A 17,125-nucleotide genomic window follows, 5' to 3' on the forward strand; every position below is an offset into this window, starting at 1 on the left:
AACGTGCCCAGTACAGGCATGCGAAAAGCACTGTCATTTAGGAAGCAGTTTAGAAGGAACTTTCAAGCGTTCCATACAGTTTTCGACTAGTGTTCAGGCTGACAATATGTACTCATTGCGAGGAAATATCCTGCATTGTTCAGATTACGTCAAAATATTTGTCAACCTAGGGTAACATATGCTAAACAGTCTCTGAATAGTTTTTGGAGAGGCACCACAGATGTGAAGTGAACCGAATATGCCGGCCGCGGTGGCAGAGCGGTTGTAGGCACTTCAGTCCGGAACCGCGCGACTGCTACGGTTGCAGGTTCGAATCCTGCCTCGGGCATGGATGTGTGTTCTGTCCTTAGATTAGTTTGGTTTAAGTAGTTCTAAGTTCTAGGAGACTGATGACCTCAGATGTTAAGTTCCATAGTGCTCATAGCCATTTTTTAAAACGAATATGTTTTGGTGTAAAAGGGATTTAGCGACTCAAAAGTTCCTCAGAAAACATTTATATACCAATTCGTGAGTGTGACTTCCAACTGTCATTAAATTCGTGTGGAGATAACTGTATAATCTTGAAAACGTACTCGATATGTGATGACTAAAGTTGGCGAACTTAGATTCAAGTATTACCGTTAGACTGGTTTTAAAGACTGTTTTTTGCAGATTTTTCTATTTAAAAACAAGGTAGCATCTTATTATTTTGAGAATTTCGTTATAGTAGCCTTGAGATTTTCCCGCTTGCCACTCCATTATTTACAGTCGATTGTATGTTTGTGTAGAGTAACGACTTTTGGATTAGAAGAAAATCGGTTGGGCTATTGAGATAACATTACAAACGCGAGATAAGCAGACCTCTTCACGGCGAATTAGGGAACTCTTTACGAGTTAGTCAACACACGCAACAGTTCGCGATGAACAATGTGCACTGTTAGTATGTCCGACGAAGTAATGTGTCACAGCAGAAACATTTCTTGTCTAAAGCTAATTGATTAATTAGTTAGGTATACCTATGGTATATAGGTAGAAGAGAATGCCAGGAAACGGCGGTGTGCGCTCCAGTTGAGTACATTCGAGGCATCGTACGGCAAGCGCCGAGTCTTGGGCACCTTGTAATGCATACGTACATTCCCTTCACGTGTTTATGCTAATTATTACGCACGTTTATGAACGTTTGCGAGATCTAAACGCTCGGGAATGCTCTGTAGCAGCCAGAATACATTATGCGTCAGCAAGGAACATTATGCGTCAGCAAGGAACATTAACGATAACATCATAAGAGGCAATGTTGTGCAACCTTAGTAGGAACAAGATACGACTATTTGTGAACAGGATCTTACAATCTGAGAAAGTGTTCCGAGACAAACTTCCGACACACTGTCCGCAAACGTGACGTCAGATCCGCCTGGCAACAGCGATGTGAACGCCCATTGGCTGCGAGTTTTGATATCTATATGCGTAGTAGACGAGTGGATTATCCCCATTGGCTGAGGGAAAAAGGGTGGGTTCTCTCTTATGCGTCGGGAAGACGGTGCTAAGTTAGTAGCAAGACGCCACTCAAAATGCACGGTCGAGTAACCGGAGGCGGCTCCAAAAGGACGGTCGCGAGTAGGCAGTGGCAGTAGAAGAATGCACCACTGACTACAAAGATAGAAGTTATAAACAAGATATAAAGTTTAAGTGAACGGTATTAATTATCAGTGAACGCCACGTGTCGTGGGCAGTATCTGTAACTAGTATTGAAAGTGATAATGGTGTTGTAAAGTGTTGAGTGTAACGGCACAGCCAAGAGCTGCCATATTGGAAAGTCTGTGACGCGTGTATTAAAGTCTTCTTCATTAAAACGATTATATTACAAAACGTTGTTTACCTTTAACAACTGGCATCCCGACACACCCCATTTCAGCAGGAGTACAAACCTACATTGAACCTGGCGCCTGAGCGCTACTACTGCGACGAGGGACAACCGAAGCAGCAAAACACCAGGTTAGTAATAAAGAAACCAGAGAAGGAAGGCAGAGTAGATGCCGTGCACGGCATAAGCTCCATAACATGTTGCAGATATTGTCCGGGTTCCGTAATTATGTGCATGGTACGACTGATGGCGACGTCGAAGAGCCTCTTCAAAATGGTTCAAATGGCTCTGAGCACTATGGGACTTAACTTCTGAGGTCATCAGTCCCCTAGAACTTAGAGCTACTTAAACCTAACTAACCTAAGGACATCACACACATCCATGCCCGAGGCCGGATTCGAACCTGCGACCGTAGCGGTCGCGCGGTTCCAGACTGTAGCCCCTAGAACCGCTCGGCCACTCTGGCCAGCCGCGCCTCTTCATTTCATCGCCTCCACAGAAAGTACTGATTTAGCACTGTAGTGAAGGGTCTGGTCAATAAGCGTGTTCATTTATATTCAGTATACTATGTTACTTAAATGTTCTGTGGAAAGCGAATTACCTAGCACATAGTATCTGGTATATGCGCCCTTTCCGATTCCTTTCTTGAACTTTACTGTAACATTTTTGAATATTGTTCATGAGATATGATCATTTTTGTCATTTCCAAAAAGCAGTTGAATCATTAAAACATTTATTCCGTGATCTTTACATCCAGACAGTTCATTTTATTATGAGACAATGATAATTAAGTTTCTTTTTATTGCTAAAACAAAACCAAATAGTTCATGTATGCCAACGTCTCTTACAAATTTTCTGTGAGAGTTTATTATAAACTGAAAGATAAGAAGTTTATTCAGAGTTCACATTTACACAGTAATCTTACTTTCCGAAGCAGTGAAGATCCGTCTTTGTTAAGTGATCATAATTTTATCAACTGTTTGTTCCACTCCTCCTGCTACTGACAAAACGGTCATTCCATGGTTACGGACATAACATTTGTACAACTCACATACAAGTATCAACATGAAAATAAAAACTGACATATATGAATATGGACCATATTCAACGAGGGACTGACGACGCGAACTGTGTTGATTTGCCACTAAACAAAAGAACAGGAAGTGTTCCAGATGTAACAAAATCTACACACTTTGTGGAATGACCCAAAAGGATTTAATTTTACAATCAGTTCCTCATATTACCTTAGCTGTAATATATACAGACATTTATAGTGGAGTGTTACATCTCCAACTGGAAAAATTATGCCGTCAGTGTTTTGGGCCACAGATGGTTTATCAGTGTTGATATTTGAAAATGGAACAAGAATACTTTCAGAGCATTACATCACAAAACTGCCGAGGTCGGCCGGCCGGTGTGGCCGTGCGGTTCTAGGCGCTTCAGTATCGAACCCCGTGACCGCTACGGTCGCAGGTTCGAATCCTGCCTCGGGCATAGATGTGTGTGATGTCCTTAGGTTAGTTAGGTTTAAGTAGTTCTAAGTTCTAGGAGACTGATGAACAAAGATGTTAAGTCCCATAGTGCTCAGAGCCATTTGCACCATTTGCCGAGGTCGACATAATAGCTAACAAGGATCACAAACGAGAAGGTAAATGCTTTTCTACAGCCTGAGACTGTCACACCACGCGCTTCAGTAGCCACCACATTAGAACTTCAGAGACTGAAGCTTACCACCGTTGAGCATCTTCCAGACGGCCCAATGGCTCCGATTGGCATCCATCTACTGTCGATAATGAAAGAAGACCTGCGGGGGCATCAGTCCGCCTCTGCTGATGAAATTGAGAAGACTGTGAGAGGCTGGCTGTGAAAAAGTGTCGACTTCGTAAGTGACTGCTTTAGAAAACTTGTTACCGTTGGCAGAACTCCTACCAGTTATCTTGTGTATATGTACAAAAGAGAATGTCGTCAATTGAAGAGCAGATTCTAAGGAGCACTTCTGCGTTTAAATTATTAAAATATTCTCATCGAAATCCATGTTATGGAGACGGGGACATTGCTTTCTATTCATCCCTAGATTATTATCATAAGTAATCTAATACTTTATATTTGTAGGATTGAAGACATATGGGAAGCTTTCATGGGATTGTTAACACTCAGGATTTTATGTAGAAAAAGAGTGCCGCTCTTTTCGCTAGAAGATAAATCTCTATCGCCTATGATATGGAAACCTGCCCGATTAGTCGTGCGGTATAACTAACGGACAGCCGGCCGCGGTGGTCTAGCGGTTCTAGGCGCTCAGTCCGGAACCGCGCGACTGCTACGGTCGCAGGTTCGAATCCTGCCTCGGGCATGGATGTGTGTGATGTCCTTAGGTTAGTTATGTTTAAGTAGTTCTAAGTTCTAGGGGACTGATGACCACAGATGTTAAGCCCGATAGTGCTCAGAGCCATTTGAACCATTTTTTAACTAACGGACAGCTTTCCAGGCTGGAAGCCGTACCAGTCCGAGGATTAGTTTCGAGGTCCGGTGTGCCGGCCAGTCTGTGGATTGTTCTTAAGGCGGGTTTTGCAACTGCCTCGGCGAATGCAGGCTGGATCCCCTTATTCCGCTTCAGTTACACTATGTCGGTGATTGCTGCGCAATAACTGCCTCCAAGTACTCGTACACCATAATTACTCTACCATGCAAACATTGGGGTTACACTCGTCTGGTGTGAGACGTTCCCGGGGGGTCCACTGAGGAACGAACCGCAAATTAGCACTGGGTTGGTTGGTTGGTTGGTTGGTTTTGGGGAAGGAGACCGGACAGCGTGGTCATCGGTCTCATCGGATTAGGGAAGGATGGGGAAGGAAGTCGGCCGTGCCCTTTCAGAGGAACCATCCCGGCATTTGCCTGGAGTGATTTAGGGAAATCACGGAAAACCTAAATCAGGATGGCCGGACGCGGGATTGAACCGTCGTCCTCCCGAATGCGAGTCCAGTGTCATTAGCACTGGGTTCGGTATGGGGCGGCGGTGGGGTGTATGGCCTGTTGTAGGGTTGTGTACCACTGCGGGCTACGGCGGGGACGAAACCGCTCCGCCGTTTCTAGGTCCCTAGTTTAACACAATACAATGCAATACAATACAATGATATAGAAAAAGGAAAGACCTGTGTAATTTGCTCATTTTCGTTTTATTGTGAATTATGTTGTTATTTATATATTGTCACATCGGTACAAATATCAGGTCCAAATCAGTAGGCTGCACTTAGCACTTGAAGCACGTTTATTAGTGACACTAACGTACAGCCTTAACAACACTGACGTCCTGGACGGAGAGTACAGCTATTTATAGAAATATCGAATATTCCATAGTGCTCATATTTATACAGACATCGAATATTCAAGAACATTCAAACGCTGCAAACGTAAGATATTTCAAGAATCTTCCAGAAATAATAAATGCTTAGTAACACACAAGCGCTGGCAGGTGGGTTTGAACCGCCAACCCCTCAGTTCTCCAGGCGGAGATGCTAACCACTAAACTACACTACACAAATGCGCCAGAACTCACGGCAATGTACACTCTAAGAAGTAAATCGGTAGACGTGATCTACATGTAGAGACAATCAAATGATTACAATTTCAAAAAAAAAGGTTGATTTATTCAAATGCAGCAAGTCAGTAACGAGTTGGTCCCTCTCTGGCACTAATGCAAGCAGTTGTCCAACTTGGCATTGATTGACAGAATTTTTGGGTGTCCTCCTGGTGGATACTGTGCCAAATTCTGTCCAATTCACGCGTTAGATGCCAAAATCCTGAGCTTGTTGGAGGTCTCTGTCCATAATGCTCCAAATTTGCTCAAATGGGGAGAGGTCCAGCACCCTTGCTGGTCTAGGTACTGTTTGGTAAACAGCAAGACAAGCAGTAGAAACCCTCGCCGTTTGCAGCCGAGTATTATCTTGCTGAAATGTAAGACCAGGATGGCTTGTCATGAAGGGCAATAAAACAGGGCGTAGAATATCACCGACGCGCTCATATGCTGCAAGGACGTCGCAGATGACCACCAAAGGGGTCCTGCGATGAAAAGATATGGCACCGCAGACCACTGGTTACTTCTGGTTGCCGGGCTGTATGGCGGGCATAATGCTCTTCCGCACACGGTGAGAGTTTTTACTGCTTGTCTGCTTGGTTTACAAACTCTGCTTTGGCCAATAAGGTCGCCGGATCTCTCCCCATTTGAGTACATTTAGAGTATTACTGGCAGGGCCCTCCGACCAGCTCGGGATTTGATGGTCTAACGCGTGAACTGGACTGAATTTGGCACGACATCCCTCAGGAAAACATCCGCCAACCCCGCCAATCAATGCCTAGCCGAATGGCTTGCGTAAGGGCCAGATGTGGACAAAGCGTTATTAGTTTGCTGAATTTGTGAAGCTGTTTCTCTTGAATAAATTACCTACTTTTATCTGAAACTGCAATCACTTTTTTCTCTGTACATGTACAAGGATCACTCCAAAAGAAATGCACACTATCTTTGTAAAACTACAGTTTTCATTTTGCATATGTGAAAGTCTTACAGTGTGTAGATACATCCTTCCCGCTTGTTTTCAAACTTAGTTCAACCTGTTCCCGAGAGTGGCGCCATCACAGCATGTCTTCAAGATGGCTGCTACACTTGACGTTCGTCAGAAGCAACTTACTGTCATAGAATTCCTTTGCTGTGAAAACGAGACAGTGGGAAACATCCACAAGAGATTGAAAAAGGTGTATGGAGATGCTGCTGTCGATCGCAGTACAGTTAGTCGGTGAGCAAGCAGGTTACGTGATGAAAGCGGGCACGGCAATATTGAGGATAGTCCTCGCTGCGGCAGGCCTCGTACTCCACATGCTCCAGACAATGTGCAGAGAGTTAACGAATTGGTGACTGCTGACAGACGCCTCACCGTGAACGAATTATCACGCTACGTTGGGATAGGGGCAGAAAGTGTTTGCAGAATACTGAAAGTGTTGGCGTTAAAAAAGATTTGTGCCAGGTGGGTTCCCAGGATGTTGACAGTGGCTCACAAAGAAACACGGTATGCAGCGAACTTTTGGAACAGTCCGAGAATGGTGGAGATGAATTTCTTGGAAGAATTGTGACAGGTGATGAAACATGGCTCCATCATTTGTCACCAGAGACGAAGAGGCAATCAATGGAGTGGCATCATGCAAATTCACCCAAGGAAAAAAAAAAAAAAATTCAAAACCATACCTTCTGCTGGAATAGTTATGGCTACGGTGTTTTTCGATTCCGAAGGACTCTTGCTCGTGGATATCATGCCAAGTGGAACCATTATAGATTCTGATGCATATGTGACGACACTGAAGAAACTTCAAGCTCAACTGAGGCGTGTTCGACCACATCGGCAAAAGCAGGATGTTTTGCTGTTGCACGACAATGCACGGCCACATGTCAGTCAAAAAACCATGGAAGCGATCACAAAACTCGGATAGACAACACTGAAACATCCGCCTTACAGTCCTGACCTGGCTCCATGTGACTATCAGCCCTTTGGGAAACTGAAAGACTCTCTCCGTGGAACAAGGTTTGAAGATGATGACTCCCTTGTGCACGCTACCAAACAGTGGCTCCAACAGGTTGGTCCAGAATTTTACCGTGCGGGTATACTGGTACCAAGATGGCGTAAGGCAGGTGAGAGGGATGGAAATTATGTGGAGAAATGAAAATATTGTTCCTAAAGGACGTATTTACACATTGTAAAACTTTAAAACATGTAGAATAAAAGATGGTTTTTAAAAATATAGTGTGCACTTTTTTTGGAGTGACCCTCGTACATCACATCTATCGATTTTCGTCGCATTCGGATAATTCCTTAGTGGTGCGTGTTGTTTTGTTTTGTTTTGTTTTAGAGTGTATATTGTTACTTTAGAAAAAGGGTGTTAGAAAGAAATCGCAAACTTCGTGTAGGCCCGCTGTTCAAGCGTTTATGATTTCTAACACTGTCATATTGTAAACATACTCCCTCGTGCGATTTTAGACTGATAAATCAAACACATTGAAAAGGAATTACAGCATTTACTCTATGATAATTAGACGGATGAACGGTTTGCACATCCGTAAAGTCTGCTCAGAACAGTGTGCGCTATTCCACGTCTGCCATTTTACAATAGGCTCGCAAGAGCAAACATGTGAACGATAAACCACAGATTTGAGATCTAAGTTGACAGATTGTCCTGCGGCAGCCGCCATTTATTTACAGACATTCCTCACAAAATTTTTGAATGTGTCACTATGACATGGCTTTGCGCAAGATGGATCGACATTACACGAGAAAATAAGAGAAACGTATCGAGTGTGGTAACTGCAAGGAGAATCGAGAAATATCTTACATGGTATTATGACAAGTTACGCAACTTTTACTATATGCTGCACTACACTTCAAAGTGACATTGCTACAGGACACAATGTTTGTGCCTCTGCAAACAACGACCGGAACGTTCTATACATCGCTCACTACCCCGACGATAAAAATCCACTCCTGGAAAATCGTGCGAGAACCGCTGTGTGAACGTACTCGTCATCGGAAATCTGCTATTTCTGCGAATCAGTCGCTCGATAACTAGACAACTCTGTCGTCGATGTCTTTGGCCTTCCTTCTTGATGCACGTCGTCTTAGTCAAATTATTGGCACCGTTTCATTACGAGAGGACGTGACATTCCATTTGGTCCACATACCACCAAAATTTCACGGAGAATCTGTGTGTAATTTAGACACTTTACCCGTAACAATCTTATTGTCCCGCGTACTTCAACAATGGAGCACTTTCCCAGATGTCGCGCCATTTCATTCACACTCTGTGGCGCACATGTTATTCGTAGCGAATCAGTATAGTATCTGCAGGAAACCCACAACATACTTCTTTCTGATAACGCGCCATTCTTGCTACGCAATGGTCTTACAAGGGAACCTCCCCATCGCACCCCCCTCAGATTTAGTTATAAGTTGGCACAGTGGATAGGTCTTGATAAACTGAACACAGATCAATTGAGAAAACGGGAAGAAGTTGTGTGGAACTGTGAAAAAAAATAAGCAAAATATACAAACTGAGTAGTCCACGGGTCGGATAGGCAACATCATGGACAAAGTGAGCTCAGGAGCGTCGTGGTCCCGTGGTAGCGTGAGCAGCTACTGAACGAGAAGTCCTTAGTTCAAGTCTTCCCTTGAGTGAAAATTTTATTTTCTTTATTTTTGCATAGTTATTATCTGTCCGTTCGTTCATTAACGTCTATGTTCACTGTAGTAGACGAAAGGACGTGCCTCTCCAATGGGAACCGAAAACATTTGATCGCAAGGTCATAGGTCAACCGATTCCTCCACAGGAAAACACATCTGATATATTCTATATGACACTGGTGACAGCATGTGCGTCACATGACAGGAATATGTTGTCGACCCACCTAACTTGTACACTTGGCGAAGGGGTAAAAAGATTCTTCTACCTTGCCCGATTTAGGTTTTCTTGTGGATGTGATAATCACTCCCAAAAAAGTGATGAAAACATAAGAGTTTGTCACATAAACTGAAAATAAAAATTAAACTTTTCACTCGATGGAAGATTTGAACCAAGGACCTTTCGTTCCGCAGCTGCTCACGTTACCACGGGACCACGGCGCTCCTGCGTTGCCATCGTCCTTAATGTTGCCTATCTTCGCATGAACTACTCAGTTTGTATATTTTGCTTATTTTTTCACAGTTCCACACAACTTCTTCTTGTTTTCTCGATTGATCTGTTTTCAATTTTTCAAGGCCTATCCACTGTGCCAACTTATAACTAAATCTGAGGGGGGTGCGATGGGGAGGTTCCCTTGTTAGCGCGGGAGGACATGTGTAATAGCACACCTTGGAAAGTCCCTCGTAACATGGATTTTTTAAATAGTTGTCGGGATGCAATGGCTAAGACGACTGGTAGATAGTATGGGGATAAGTTCACATTTATTTCTAGCTTTGTTCTGTGAACTCTGCGTAAACAATGGTAAACTTCGTGATAAAACAGCTTTGGTCTGGTTGTTCCCAGGGAAAATAAATAAAATAAGCAAGTTTAATTTTCTTAAAACTTCATGTCATCGTATTCATCTACATAAAAAAAACAGAGTCATTATTTTACAACATTTTTCTCGCTGTGTTTATCCAATAGCTCAGTAAAATACCGTGAAATTCAACAAAAGGATTTCCATACAGATTTTTTAAACAGGATTTGCTTCCCATGATATTATAGTTTTGGGACAACTACAGTAAAAAGATTGCAATCTAGATACTGCCTCACAGGAACTCTAGAAGTATTTGTAAAGAGCGTAAAATAAATGTTTCATACTACTTTGCGTAGAATTTAGTAAGCTCATTCACACTATTAACAAATTTTCGAATTTTTTCGTTTACAAACAGTATAGTGGTGGAAAATAATTACCTTAATTTGAAGTGGGCGAGATATTCTACCGCTGTGGAACGGGCGATTTGCAAAAGAAACATTGGTGCTGCAGACAGCTCGACCCATTTCAACATGTCTTGGCATTTTTATTTCAGTGTATAAGCTAAGTGGATATACAGCGGTAGGAGGAGATGTAGAAGCAGAGAGAAAGAGACAGAGACAGAGACAGAGAAAGAGACGGGCTTGAGAGAAATAAAAGTCTGGCGGCGCTTATAAAACGAGCGACCCAGTTGGCAGCAATCATATATACTCCTTCATTACGGAGCGAGACTAGAGCTCTCTAGCGGTCAGCGTCATAACGAGCATCGCCCGTCTGCATAGCGAAGCAGATGCATCCAGACGATACCAAGGGACCGCTGGCTTGATATCGACCGTAATTCGCTGCACTGTACAACTCCCCTCGCTGTTTAAGTGACAAAAAATGATTCATTACAACGTTACTGAAAATAGCCAACGCGTGCCACCAGAGGAAAAACGTTCATTCCTTTCATTCCAAATACCACGGTAGTTCTCCTCTCCATCCCGTCACTAAGCCTCGACTCCAGTACCACACTGAATTAACCTACCGTAACTCCTTCGACTGAACCCGTCACAGAACAATCACACCATCAACCGAGGCTGCTCGCTTCGCTACAGGTCATAGTCTACCCTCGGAAACACCACTCCCCGCACTGTTCCTCACTTATCAAGATAGCTTCGTCCTGTAGTACGGTTCAAGTACATGAAGAAACGCTTTAACCAGACCGTATACCTCGAGATGTTTTATTATTTATTTATTTGGCATCCTTCATTTCACTGCCGTGCGTTAAAAAATTTAGAATAATAGAGATAGTACAACTCATACAGTTCCATCAGGAACTCATTTCAAATATAAAATTAGAATATATCAAGAATATAAAACTTCTTGAAATACAACATACTTAGATGTACAAGCCTTTACCGTGAGTTGGCCTTCTACGAGTAATATACACTGACGAGTCAAACAAACTGGTACACCTGCCTAATATCGCGCAGGTCCCCCGCGAGCACGCCGAAGTGCCGCAACACGACGTGGCATGGACTCGACTAATGTCTGAAGTAGTGCTGGAGGAACTGACACCATGAATCCTGCAGCCCTGTCCAGAAATCCGTAAGAGTACGACGAGGTGGAGCTCTCAGCTGAACAGCACATTGCAAGGCATCCCAAATATGGCCAATGATGTTCATGTCTGCGGAGTCTGGCGGCCAGTAGAAGTTTTTAAACTAAAGAAGAGTGTTCCTGGGGCCACTCTGTAGCAATTCTGGACGTGTAGGGTGTCGCACTGTCCTGCTGGAATTACCCCTCGGAATGGCGACGGACATGAATGGACGCGAGTGATGAGACAGGATGCTTACGTACATGTCACTTGCCAGAGTCGTGTCTGAACGTATCAGGGGTCCCATATCAATCCACCTCCACACGTTCCACACCATTACAGAACCTTCAAGAGCTTGAACAGTTCCCTGCTGACATGGAGGGTCTATGGATTAATGAGGCTGCTTCCATACCCTTACACGTCCATCCGTTCTATACAATTCGAAACGAGACTCATCCGACCAGGCAACATGTTTCCAGTCATCAACAGTCCAATATGTCGAGGTATAAAGTTTTCTGTCGTGCAGTCATCGATGGTACACGAGTGGGCCTTCGGTGCCGAAAGCCCATATCGATGATGTTTCGTTGAATGGTTCGCACGCTGACGCTTGTTGACACTTTTCTTTGCCATCTTCCGTTTGCGTCAATTTGATCAGCGAGAAACTGCAGAGATGCTTACAAAGCGCTTACTGTCTTCATGTAAGACTTCTTAGGGTTTTTAATCAGACAAGTTAGCAAAATATTACTTTTAAACTCATTGGACGTTTCTCGCGTTATTCTCCTTACAGCTCAATTTCCCTTCGTTCAGTTTTTTTTTTTCTTAGCTACGTTTTGACGTCGTTTAAATCTGTGATGAATCTCCCTTTGCTTTCGTAGCTGCTTTCCAACACGGCTATTGAACCACTGTGGGTCTGTTCCACCCCTTAAAATATTCTCCAGCACTTGTTCACTTAAAGGTGTACACACATCCCAGCATAGCCAATATGTGAAAACCATCAACCATTTCTCCACTCACCACTATTATTAAAATGAAGTAAACCATTCATTGGTCTCCACTCCGTCTTACAGAGATCATATAGGTGATTCAGGCTGTATCTGACCTATTTCACTCAATAATGCAACCAATGGTTAATCCACTCAAAACCGGGCAACGCTTACAGTTTATAAAATTTTCTGTTTCCACCTCACAAATTTCACATCGATATTCTAAATAAGCATAACAAATGTCTGCACTTAAGCTGTATAATTAACGACAAGGTAGTGTAGCTTTACATCTGGGCGTACCAACCTAAGGAAGCTGTATCAGACGCTATACACCCAAGCATTCACAAGCATTCACCCAAGCATATCATGGCTTTGTTGCGCTTAATTAAAAAATAGTTAAGACAGGCTTCTCCATCAGTTAACACTTACCACCAATCGGCAGTTGAGACGAACAGGCAAGCACATCGCCGTCCTTACCTACGGAAAAAGAAATCTTTGTTACTGACAAGCTAGAAAGAAATATGTTAGACACAAACAAACACATTCAAATTATTCGCCCGGGCTTCGACAGTCCGCTTTCTACGTACGATACTGATATCGTTGTAGCTATATACCTTTCTCCATGGCAATCTGCACGATAATACGCAAATAAATCCACCGGTTACTCCAGATATAACTCGCACCATCAGACATGGTGTTCTAAGAACACAAGGAGAGATAATCAGATGGATTCCGTGCTTCTAGACTCAAAAAACTTTCAATCCAGTTCGGCGCTGAAGCAAACTGAAGACTGCACATTCTATCACGTTTTTGTTTGGACTGAAAACTTCTTTACAGGGAGAATTCAATAAATTATCCTCAACGAAAAGCTGTTCACAGAGGTAGAAGCAATATCTAAAGTGCGCCAAGGAAGCGTGACAGGGCAGTTATTGCTCTCATTATTTGTTACCGGTTTACTGGTTAGTGTTAGTTACAACCTCAGAATTTTCAAAGATGGAAAGGTTAATTGTGAGCAAGCATTATATATAATTTGTACTAGATTCTTACCTTTACAAAATATCAACCTGACGGAAAGCTTGTCAGCTTGTTATTTCTCAGGAATTGGAAACTAAAAATGGTAGTAGCTTTTAATTACATAGTCAGTGACACAGTCTCGCCATAAAAATACCTGCGAGAAACTGCACGTACTTCACAAAAATTCCGTAGTATTTAAAACAAGTGGCGACCATCAATGGACTGGTAGGATAATGGGAAAATGATGATTCTTTACGAAGAATATAGCTTACAACACGTTGCTACGGCCTCGTATTGCAACACTGTCGAAGTTTGTGGATTCGGAATTACGTTGAACAACCAACGTGCAACGAGAGTGTACAAAGAACAGTCAGGCATATGTATACAGGCTAGTCAGGCAATTAGTAAAGTGTAATGAATTTGCCGTGAAATCTCGTCTAGCAGACCCTAGACGATAGGTCGGCCGATTGCTTACATATTTAGTAATTTAGAAAAGCCACACCAAATTACTAGCGTTGTATCAACCAGCAGATGTGCGGAAGTAAGACATATTGTCATATGTTGCTTACTGTTATGTCCGCACTATAACACAACAAATATTCCGTGATAATCAAATTTATTTGACCTTCTATCACTCAAAACAAAACTTTGGTGTGACGTCATAAGCGAGTGACTGCGTGTGAGATCGCTCTCCAAGATTTTATATATTTTTAGGTTTCAGATACATATTTTAACGGTTTTTGTGATAATATTTACTATATAAGTGACTTATTAGTGGTTTCTTCATTCAGCTCTGCCTTTCTAGTGTTGCGACCTGATATTTGTGAGTGTTTCGTATCGAGCAACTTAACCTCTTGCCTGTGTTTACATTCCGCGCTGACCAGTTGCAGCTGCAGCGGCGCATCGAAAGCTAAGTACTAATTAATTGTTTGTGGTGGTGGTGGTGGTTAGTGTTTAACGTCCCGTCGACAACGAGGTCATTAGAGACGGAGCGCAAGCTCGGGTTAGGGAAGGATTGGGAAGGAAATCGGCCGTGCCCTTTCAAAGGAACCATCCCGGCATTTGCCTGAAACGATTTAGGGAAATCACGGAAAACCTAAATCAGGATGGCCGGAGACGGGATTGAACCGTCGTCCTACCGAATGCGAGTCCAAATTGTTTGTGTATAATGGTTTATTTAGGAACTTTATTAGTCTTCAACCGGTGTTCTTGGTGTTTTCTGGTGAAATAATTTCAGAAGAACCTTTTGGGAACTGTTTTCAGCTTCGTTACTGTGTCATTAGACGTTTGATTCTCTTTCTGTATCAGTCTTTTGTTATATTCACATTTGTTGTTTATTAATACTGTTAATAATAGTAGTTACTTCCCTTGTAGAGTAAGTTTGTGATTATTGTAGTCAGGTTTTTAACATCTTCTTATTGTAGTAGCGAAACTTAGAAAAAGTAAAATTTTACCTTGAGTGAGAAGTGTGGGCTTTGCCGTAGGTTCGTGAGTAGTGGATTGCGGTGTGAGGCTTGTTCGAAGTATTTTCACTGGGGGGAATGCAGTGGGGAAGCCAGTGGGCATTCTGGTGAGATCCTCTCCTGGAACTGCAGGTTATGTAGCAAGAGTAAGTTGATAGAGGACCAGGAGCGTAAGATCTGTGCCCTTCAGGAGCAGTTGAAAAACGCACAGGAGGAGCTAGATAGGATGAGGAGGGAGAAGGGGGTTGGGGAATGGGAGCTGGCTGTTGGCAAGAGATCTGCTAGGAGAAGAAGATTTTCAGATAGTTTTACTATTGGTGTCTACAATAGATATGACCAACTGTCAGAGTCTGGTGGAGAGGAATCTCTCGTAACTGTAGATGTAGGAAGTATGCAGCAGATCTCAGTAGTTACGGTGGCTAGAACAGTTGCAAAGTCGAAGAGGAAGAAGAAGGTTCTGCTGTTAGGTAGTTCTCATGGCAGAAGTGTAGGCCAGCAGTTGCAGGAAGTGCTGGGGAGTGAGTACCAGGTCACCAGCATTGTGAAGCCTAATGCAGAATTGGCTCAGGTGATTGTTAACATAGGAGGGTTATGTAGGGATCTTACTAAAGAGGATCAGGTAGTGATTGTGGGTGGGGCTGGTAATAGTATTGATAGGGATGGGGAGTATAACATAGATGGTGACCTGGAAAAGATAGCCACTCAGACTGGCAACAAGAATGTGCATTTCGTGGAATTGTTTCAGCGTCACGATCGGCCTCATCTTAATACAGCCGTCAGGCGTAATAACATGAGACTTGGGGGTGCGCTGATGACAGAAAGCATGGGTCACATTTCAGTGGTGTCGGTGGAGTCTATCAGCAGGACGGGTTTCACTAGACATGGCCTGCACCTCAACAGGTATGGGAAGGGGAGGTTGGCAAAGCTTATAGGTGACTGCATAGGTGGGGTTGGTGGGATCACTCATGGGAAAATTCCTGCAGTAGTGGGTGTTAGAGCTGCACCTTTTTTAGATTGATGTCAGCTGATAGAGAGACTTCCCTCAAGCAGGAATACCTAACAAAGGAACCACTGTTGACAAAGCTTAGGTATCCGAGTAATGAGGGAATTAGTGTATTTCATCAAAATATACAAGGTATTAGAGATAAAGTTAGTGAACTGCTTATAGATGTTGACTCTGAAATTATTGGTATATCTGAGCACTTCTTAAATAAGGAGATAATTCAGAGGCTTCCTTTAACAGGATACAGGTTGGCTGGCAGCTTTTCGAGGAGCTCTTTGCGGTGTGGGGGAGTAGCCATGTATGTGAAAACCGGTATCCCATTTCAGTCAATTGATATTTCAAAGTACTGCACTGAAAAGGTGTTTGAATGTTGTGCAGGTGTGGTTAAATTTAACGGAGCTAAACTTCTAACTGTTGTTATTTATAGATCCCCAGACTCCAATTTCACAACATATTTGCTAAAGCTAGAGGAGGTTCTTGGTTCACTTTATAGGAAATACAAAAAGTTAGTTATATGTGGTGACTTCAGTATTAATTGTATAAGTGATTGTGCAAGGAACAGGATGCTGGTAGACCTCCTTAATTCATATAATCTTATGCAAACCGTATTCTTTCCAACGAGAGTGCAAGGGAACAGTAGAACAACCATAGACAACATTTTTGTTCATTCCTCATTACTAGAAGGGCATTCTGTTAGCAAAAATGTGAATGGCCTTTCAGATCATGAGGCACAAATTTTAACTCTAAAAGATTTTTGTGCTGCAACACGTGTTAAATATACTCATCAGCTGTTTAGGAAAGCTGATCCAGTTGCTGTAGAGACCTTTGTAAACCTTATCAAGGAACAAGAGTGGCAAGATGGTTATAGCGTTGATACAGTAGACGATAAATATAATACTTTTCTCAAGACTTTTCTCGTGTTCTTTGAAAGTTGCTTTCCGTAGAACGTTCAAAACAGGGTAGTAGCACAAACAGGCAGCCTGGATGGCTGACTAGAGAGATAAGAATATCTTGTAGAACAAACTGGCAATTATATCAAAACGTTAGAAACAGTCAAAATCTAAATGCAGCAGCCCATTACAAACAGTATTGTAAGGTGCTTAAAAATGTTATTAAGAAGGCAAAAAGTATGTGGTATGCAGATAGAATAGCTAAGTCTCAGGATAAAATTAAAACCATATGGTCAGTCGTAAAGGAAGTGGCTGGTCTGCAGAGACAGGTCGAGGATATAGAATCAG

The sequence above is a fragment of the Schistocerca nitens genome, chromosome 2 (assembly GCF_023898315.1).
Source record: "Schistocerca nitens isolate TAMUIC-IGC-003100 chromosome 2, iqSchNite1.1, whole genome shotgun sequence".
Lineage (NCBI taxonomy): Eukaryota > Metazoa > Arthropoda > Insecta > Orthoptera > Acrididae > Schistocerca > Schistocerca nitens.